Genomic DNA, 9711 nt, shown 5'->3' on the forward strand with positions numbered 1-9711 from the left:
CTAGAACCCAAGCTTTTGCATCCTAGAAAAACCATGAATTGTTTGCAGCCTAGCCTTGTTACAAGCCTAGAAAAGTCCTTCGGATTCAGTTTGTGTGTTCTTGATTGTAAGACATGAGATGAATTGCAAAAATTGAGACTTATGTTGGTTGTTGATTGTTGAATAAGCCTAAACACTTGTGCTTGAGTGAAAGAGTGACTGTGAGGCTTTGGTTAATGATCCTTCCTTGATATCTGTCATTCTTACTAGCTTATTTCATTTGTGTTCCTTAATAATCATGTTCACATCTTTGAAAAGTTGCATGTCTTGTGAGAAGCTGCTGATTGAAACATTGATTACCATTCATGTCATGTGATTGAATTCTTTGGAACAAGCATTGTTTTTTAATAACCACTGTGAGCTTGTCACTTGAGGACAAGTGATCTGTTCTTTCTTTGCTTGAGGACAAGCATTCACACAAATCTTTTCCTTCTTTATCTTCTTGTTTCTTCTGTGTTCTTCTACATTAAGCACTCTTTGGAGAAGCTTAGGAACCCATAGCCAAGGGAAAAATTCTCCTTCTTGGTATAAATCATTTGATCATTATTTGGGATTATATTGAAGCAAGGCTGACAAAAACATATTACGGTTAACTTTATATTTCTATGCAACAACACTTATAAAAGGAGAGCTTGTTGATGTCCCCGCTCTTACACTCCAAAAAAAAGACATATACCTATGATAAAAAACTATCATTATAAGTAAGAAAAAAATGCATAGGTAAATGTAAAAGTTGTTGTCATCACTATAGGTTTTACCTACGGAGATACTTTTTTCTTCAACTACATTTCACTGTCGCTATATGTAGTTGATCGAGGCCGTACCTGAATCAAATAAAAATTAAAAATGCAGTATCTAGGAAGTGATCCTAGGTCGTCTTCCAACGAGCAATGCTCAATCAAACGTTCATAACAAATAGTAATAAAGCAGTAACGAATTGGGGGGGGGGGGGTTGTTTGTTTTTGTAATTTAAGCAGCAAGCAAATTTTAATTAGAAAATAACATAATTAAAACATGTTGTTTCCCCTTGATTCACAAGCAAGTCTCTTATCCTAGGTTACGAGGATTTATCCCTAACCAGTTGAACCACTTAATCCAACCCTAAATTAAATTACTAAGCGAAAATTAACATAAGGCTGTCATTATGTGATTAAGAAACACATACACCAATTAATCATGAACGAAACTGATCACTAAGAATGAACGTAAATTAAGCGCAGAGACAATTAATCAAGCACTAAGCATGCATGGATTAATAGCAACAAATATAGAGTAATTGGTGAAGAGGAAAAACTGATCAGAATTCAATAGTAATAACAAAACCTCAAAGAGAACTGTGCTTGATCCTCAAGAGAAAACAACGCTAGAGACTTAGCCTTCCATTAATCAGCAAAAAACGAAATTGTAGATTGAAGCAAAAACGAAATTGCAGAAAACAAATTTTATTCTATGTGAACAGTGTGCATGAACAGTAAAAACTAGAATTCTAAAATCCTAGAATTATTCTGCTATTCGAAAAAACTCCTAAACTAAAACCCTCGTGCTGTTATATAGGTCCTCAACCCCAAAGCTTACAAATCTGTTTTAAGTCCAAGTCTATAAATAAAATAAAATCTGGACAAGATAAGATAAGATTGGATGAAATAAAATCTAGATAAGATAAGATAAGATTGGATGAAATAAAATCTAGATGAAATAATATCTAGATGAAATAAAATCTGGATAAGATAAGATTTGATAAAATAAAATTGTCTGCTCTCTTCAAGTGCTAGCCCAATTCCAGATTCAAGCCCAATTGCTTATAATTCTCCTGAAATTAAATCAAAAACACAAAATTAGTCCAGTAGGCCCAAATGATAACACTGTATAATTAATTTGACAATTAAGGCTAATCAATAATTAAAATGGTGACAAAAAGGGTTAAGAAATAAGAGAAAATAATGACACATCAAATCCCCCCACACTAGGCCTTTTGCACTCCTGGGCAAAATAAAAAAAAAAAACAAAGCAAGGAACAAATCTAGAAACATTAAAGAGAAACAAACAAACACAAAAACAATTACATATTTCTTAATGAATCTCAAGGAATGAAAGGAATAGGCAACATCCAACATGTAGAGAGTTAAAGAATTGAGAAAGTCATGAAAATTATCCAAGCATCTCAAACATGGGAAGATAGTCAATCAGCTCAAGAATGAAAAGTGATAAAGCCTCACAAGATATGCACTCTATCTCTAAAGTGTTTAGGCTACTGTTTACTCTCAGAGCACCCATGAAAACAAACACCACATAGACTTGGCAAGACTCTAAAATTGACAACCACATCACAAACACATGCACATGAGGATCAAAAGGTCATTTAAGGTTGTAAAGGGGCCAAGGACAAGGTAGAGGAAAGTGTGGGATAGTAGCTAAAACCCAAAGGAATAGAGGAGCAATGGGGAATAAGTGGTGTCGCAACCTACCCTTCGGCGGGAGGGCGATGCGGGGCTCGTAGGTGCGTCTTCCAAGAAAGGAAAATGCGCGGGGTCGCCACCAACGTTTATTCGAGGAAAATGACGGAAAAACCGGAAAAGGTGTGGTCTACGAACTTTAAGTATGAAAGGTTCGGGAGTGGTATTTACGCACGGGGAAGGTATTAGCACCCCACGCGTCCGTCACAAAGGACGGCAACCTTTAATCAAGTGTGCAAAGATGACTTCAAATGTTTCATTTTTCCCTTTTTTATGTTTATGTCTTTTTACGCCTTTTTTGTATTTTTATCTTTTTGTGGTCGACAAGGGTGTTTTCCTTGCTCCTACGTATTCCTCAATTGTGATAAGGAAATAAGACCTACGTAGTTCTTTGAGAACTAAGCGTTGGTTAAGTTGTTTCTTTTTTTGCAAGATATATTTTGATTGAATAAAAGGTCATTTAAGGCGTTGGACCATTAAACGATCTTTTGTTTCTTTTGAAAGGAGAGAAAAACATTTGGACCATTAATGATTTCTTGGTTTTTTTGAAAGAGGTGACAAAGTTATGTGTTGATTTTAGGCTTTTAAAAGTCCACGTTTAACCAATAAAAGCAAAGAGGACCATTTCAAGGCGTTGGACCTTAGAATGGTTTTTAGGTGATTTTTTATTACAATAGCTTGATTTGTGAGTTGATTTTAGCCTTAGTTTCACTTTGGTTATTAGTCAATTCGATTAAGAAAAATCCCAAAGAAAAAACGTCTGATTAATTTTTTTATTATTTTATTTAAAGATATTTTTTTATTATTATATTATTATTTTGCCTCTTTTTGGTTTTAAACGTGGTTACGGCGTGAAAGATCGGTCGGATTTTATTCTAACAGAGATTAAAAGATATTACAACTCAAATGATCGGTGGAAATTTATTTTATTTTTTATTAGGCGAGAAAATGGCTTAAATAAATGGTTAAAGCACGTCAAAAGGGGGTACAGAAAGCAAATGAAATAAAAATAAAAGCGCGTGAAACAAGTGGGGACCACTAAGGGCACATAGAATGAATTGAAAGGTTCGATTTCAGGAACTTACCGGTTCAAGACCGAAGAACGATGAAGAACGAATGAAGAACGATGAAGAACGGTGGAAAACCTTCACGAAATCGCCCACGAATATGTCTCGAAAGTGTTACGGAAGCGCCTCGACTTGGATTTTCTTCACGGAAACAATTTTTCTCACTAATTTTAAGTGAATCCCAGATACCAGGAGGGTTGAACGAATTTGCTCTACCCTCTTTCCCCTATTTATAGGGGAAAAGAGGTCGGTGGTTGCTGCCCAGCTCGCCCAGGTGAGCTGGGTTGCTTCCACCAGAAGGCACCGCCTTCTGTTGGAACACCCTGGAAGGTCCAAGTGGGCCTGGTTGCTATTTGCACACCCCTGTTTACTAAATACACCCCTCTTTGCCTTTTTTGCTGATTCTTTTTTCGTAACTTTACGGAACTTTACGAATTACGTAACGATACTTGTTTTCTTTCCGTAATGTCACAAAACTTTACGGATTACGCAATCATCCCCTCTTTGACTTCTGGAATGTTATGAAACTTTACGGATTGTGCAATAATGCTTCCTTTCGACTCCCGACATGTCGCGAAACTTCACAGATTACCTAACGATGGGTGTTAAGTACCTTGAAGCGGTCAAGCAAAGATCGCATCCCACCAAACAGATGGTCTCCAGACGAAATTAGGGTATGACACTTGCCCCTATTTACTTATCTTTTATTGGAGATAAAAGTGAAGTAAAGATAAGACACTAATTTTGTTTGAGCGGAACATCATTCGGCCGGTCAATATCCCCGCCAGCGGAACCTGTCATTTAGAAATAAAAGAAAAGGCATCAAAAGCGTCAACAAACTTCAGTGTCTTGAAAATTACAAAGTTGGACAACCACGACACTTCCATTCACCATTGCACCCGATCGTCTTTGCCCAGCAGAGAAGAATCCCGCGCGTCATTGGGCTTGAATGTTTCCAGACGACGAGAGTAAAAACCTGCAAAAATTTTGAAAATGATCAGCACAGAACAACCAACATCATTCTGATACCATCGAATTCGTTCCCCTCGGTTGACGAAAGGCGCGGATGACCATAAGGTATCTTCGCCTACCACCTGACTCGCTGTCCCTGGATGACAAAAGGTGCAGAAGACGACGTCGGTCTCTTCGCGTCAATGGGCTCGTTTGCCCCCTGGTTGACGAAAGGTGCGGGTAACCATAAGGTAACCCTGCATGTCAACTGACTTCACGGGTTAGGACGACAAAAGGTGTAGGAGACAATGTTAGTCTCTGCGTCAACGGGCTCGTTTGCCCCCTGGTTGACGAAAGGTGTGGGTAACCATAAGGTAACCCTACATGTCACCTGACTTCACGGGTCAGGACGACAAAAGGTGCAGGAGACAATGTTAGTCTCTGCATGCTATCATGCGTTGAATCTTAGAGATTGCAAAAGAATATTTATACGGATAACCACTTGGGTATTTCCGCTTGCCCCCTAACTTCACGGGTTAGTGCTTGATAGAGGTAGTCTGCACGGAAGATGACGTGAATCTCCGCGTGTCAATGGGCTTGCTGGCCGCGACTGACAAAGGGTGCAGAAGACGATGTTAATCTCTGCATGCTATCATGCGTTGAGTCTTAGATATAGCAAAAGAATGTTTATACGGATAACCACTTGGGTATTTTCATCTGCCCCCTTACTTCACGGGTTAGTGCTTGACAGAGGTAGATGGTGCGGAGAAATTGCTTGTGTATCACACGTCACCTGACTTCAGGGTCAGTGTGACAGAAATTGTGGGGCGGCCGACAAAGGCGAGGCTTTTGCTCCTACGTATCCTCAATTTGTGATGAGGAACTCAGACCTACGTAGTTCTTGATAACTGTGAGACTAAAATAGTCTCAATGTTTTTTCACTAAAATGCAAACATGCTTTAGTAAAGAAACAAAACCTCCAACTGATCAGAGCAATATATGATTTTTTTGATGAAAAACAATGTGTCTATTGGGGAAGGAGAGTATGCTGATGAAATTTTCTCATAACCATAAATGAGATTTCGGATGTTAGCATTTCGTTTCTAAACGACCATTTAGAGGAAACACTGGATCCAACAAAAATAGAAGAAAATCACTCAAAGTGTATCAATCTCACACAGGTAAGTGTTTCATCCTAATTCCGAACCATAGATATGTCATGACTTGATTTTGCAAATCATTTCCTATCAAATCAAAGATTACATGCGTGATCATAGATCAATAGGACTTCTTCTTGGGAATGGGTTTTTTTGGTGGGAAATTTGGCTTTGAGTGTTTTGACCTTTTCCTTTTCTATTTTTGTTTAGTGCAGGGCGAGAAAGTCGCTAGCGCACAGGATTTTGGTTGGCAATCAAAGGGAGAGGACCACTTCAGGACATGGTTTCCTTTCTTTCCTTATTTGGTGGTGACAATTCTGTATCGTTCAGATATTTTCTGGTCCAAAGACCTTTCTACATATTTCTTTTGTCTTCTTCCGATGTTTGATCGGGAATTTTCTTTCTTTTTTTGTTTTCTCCAACTCTTTGATTGGGAATTTTCTCCTTTTGCTTTCTTCCGATTTTTTGATTGGGAATTTTCTCCTTTTGCTTTGTTTTCTTTTGAGGGCAAGGTTTATGGTGAGTTGGGACTTTGGCTCAAGGCTTGTAGAACGGATGGACATGATATACGTCAGAGCGTTGGTTTGGCTAGCGGTTCAGGGATAAAGGGGATGTCCCACATTATTTCCATGACACACATGCAACAATGATGATTTGGAAATTTTATGCAAAACTAGTCATGCACGCACCCATGTGGACACTCAAGCATCAAGTTTTTATGGTCATGTGACACTAGGGCTCGGGATTCATTTTTCCTATTTAAGTCAACCCAGTGTTTCCAAAACATGTTCTTTTAATCAGTACTTAAAATGGTGCAAAAAGGGTTAAGAAATAGGAGAAAATAATGGCACATCAAAACCCCCCATACTTAGCCTTTTGCACTCCTGGGCAAAATGAAATAAAGAACAAAATCCAAGGATATCAAAGAGAGACAGACAAAACATTTACATATTTCTCAATGAACATCATGGAATGAAAGGAATGGGTAACATCTAACATGAAGAGATCCAAAGCGTTAAGACATTCATGAAAATCATCCAAGCAACCCAATCATGGCAAAATAGTAAATTTGCTCAATGATGAAAAGTGATAAAGCCTCACAAGATATACACTCTATCTCTCAAGTGTCTAGGCTACTGTTTACTCTCGAAGCACCCATGAAAACAAACACCACATAGACTTAGCAAGATTCTAAAATTGACAATCAACCCATAAACACAAGCACATGTGGATCAAAAGGTCTTTAAAGGTTGTAATGGGGCCAAGGAAAAGGTAGGGAACAAAATAAGGAATAAGTAGCTAAATCCCAAAGGAATAGAGGAGCAATGGGGAATAAGTTGAAATTAAGCACAAGTAGTAAACCCAAACCCTCTAATATCAACAAAATCAACCAAGGCTCCCAAATCAAGTCCTCATAACAAGACCTCATTTATTCAAGTTCACTTCTTTTCTTCTTTTTTTTTGAATAGTACGAATTTGCAGAAACTGATTTTTTTTTCTGATTTTTTTTTTGATTGAGCAGTATGAAATTGAAGTTAAAGTAAGAACTAGGCAATATACAAATACATCAAGCATGGCCAAAATAAAACATTAAGCATGACCAAAAATTATATCTTCCAATGAAACATACCCCCCACCACACTTATTCCCAAAACAATTCCAAAGCTCCAAAATTCCTTAAGGGTAAGGTGATATCATGGTTTTTCACTTAAGGCTTGTAATGAGCTTCAAAACAAAGAAAGGGGAACATAGGCTCAAAGGAATTAATTCAAGGTAAGTCCATTTGGCTAGAAGTTTATAAGAACAAAATTGCCTAAATCATTTCCAAATATGCATGTGAATTAGGAAGCATCAACAAGAATCAAGCTAAGGCTATTGTGCAAGCAATCAATGGGGCAAAACACACCAAAAGATTATGATGATGGATGGCTCAAGTTCTCACATAGGTAAACTTATCACTTTCAAATTGAGCTTTCAAAACTATCATGACATGTAGAGGAAAAACAAGGATTTCAAATCACAAAATGTTAAGAGGGTGTCTGGTGGGCGTCATACCTGCAAACAAATAAATGGCGTCAGCAATCACCTGGGCTATGTGGACGCTCATCCATGTCAGGATGGCATACAACAACTAACACTTAGGCAGAGGGAGATCAGAGTTATGATCGCTAGACAAGACATTGCTGAGTAGCAGTGTCATCCACGTCTGGGTCAAAGTGGTCATGCTGGTGCGCATGATCCGCACCCGCCTCCCTGCAGCGGTCTGGGCAAAATCCTGCCCCGGTGTGCACAACAGCTAGGCAATGGCTTCATCACCGAACCCGTCAGCCTTGTTCCTCCTCTGGCTGAACTCACACTGCTGGCCTTCCTCCAAAACCAGCGGGTCACCCAGGAACTGGTTGAGGGCATCTGCGTCAAAGGGAATCCACTGACCCCTCACCCACGAACGCATGTCTCGAACTCCCTCCTCCATGGGCCAAGCATTAGCATAGAACTCTAGGACTATCTCAAGGTCAAACTTGGCCATGGGAGTCACCAGCGGTGTCCAACGTCTGCGAGCTATCTCCTCATGAAAGTCCATATACTCATCCTCCCTGAGATGGACACGCCTCTCCCTGTGGAACGACCATCCCCTAATGGCCTCGAAGCGCTGCTGGTGCTCGGCACTTCGGAAACGATGACTATCAAACTCTGGGGCGGTACTGGACCCTTCTCCTATGGCGTCTCTTCTAGACCTCTTCGTGGAGAGTTTCTTCGGAGCCATTTCCTGCAAAAACGTTTGGAAAGTTAGTTCAAGAAAACTTAATCAAAACAAAAGCCAGATCAAGCCAAATAGCGTACCCTTTTTCCGATAAAGCATGAATATCCACACAAATTTTGAAAGGAATGCTTACGCGTTAATGCATTTATACCTATCTTTCCCCTGATGAATGACATCCTATAAGATGCACCTACTTTCGTTTTTGTAAAGAAATTCCTTACGCTATATGTCAAACTATCCATACATATTTTCCAAGGCATTTGCTACCTACCTACCCCATTTTTGCTATATGTTCACATTTCATTCGCATACATGTGCATACATTTGAGAGGCAACTTGATGCTATTTATGTTCACATGTAAGAAACAATTTCATGTTGCACATTCATTAGAAAAGAAATTTTTGTACTACTCATTCACATTTTGAGAGGCAATTTCATGCCAAATGTTCCTATTTTGAGAAGCATTTTTGGGCCATATTTAACACATATGGACATTTGCAAAGCATTCGACTACCTACTCAGCATACACATGTACATGGTTAACGACATTTTCACACCATCCAGGTACAAAGAAAACATGGTGCAGCCCAAACCAAGTGCTGGCCTTAAGGGGAAACCTCATCATCATGCTCTCACTTTCATGCCTTCTTGCATTTCAAAAACTAAAGGCTTGGGCCCCTAGGCCTAAGTCATGTTTTGGCATTTATCCTAACTTTCGCAAGCTGTCCGCATCCCCAAAATGGTAATCATACATGCACAAACCCAATCTAAAAAGCCATATTCATAAACTTAGGTGAAAACACCATTGAGGCATTTCACCGAGCACTTGGTGGGCGCACTTTTGGGTACCAACAACAAGGGAATGGGGGCAATGTGGCTTGCCCCATCATTTCAGAACACAACCTAGGCCTAAGGCCATACCCTACAACCCCCCAATTCAATGAATCAAAGCATAAATTTGCCCCAAATTGTCTCATGAAATTGGTCAAATCATGTATAATTTAAAGCGTAAATGGCATCCATGGAAAGCTAGAAACCAAAGGATAGTGCACTTACTTGTACGGAATGGTGAGGACACTAAAATGGAAGCAAGAAAGCACTCAATGGTGGCCTAGGGTCAGAAAAAACCAGCAATCCCGTGAGTGCAGCCTTCTTGAGTGAGGGGGAGAAGTTTCTTGGGGAAAACTGCACTCCCCCTCTCTTTTTTTAAACCATTTCGTGCAGGGGGTGCTCGCCCAGTCGAGCTAACCCTGCATTTTTTTTATAAAAAAACACAGGTATG

The sequence above is a fragment of the Glycine soja genome, chromosome 2 (assembly GCF_004193775.1).
Source record: "Glycine soja cultivar W05 chromosome 2, ASM419377v2, whole genome shotgun sequence".
Lineage (NCBI taxonomy): Eukaryota > Viridiplantae > Streptophyta > Magnoliopsida > Fabales > Fabaceae > Glycine > Glycine soja.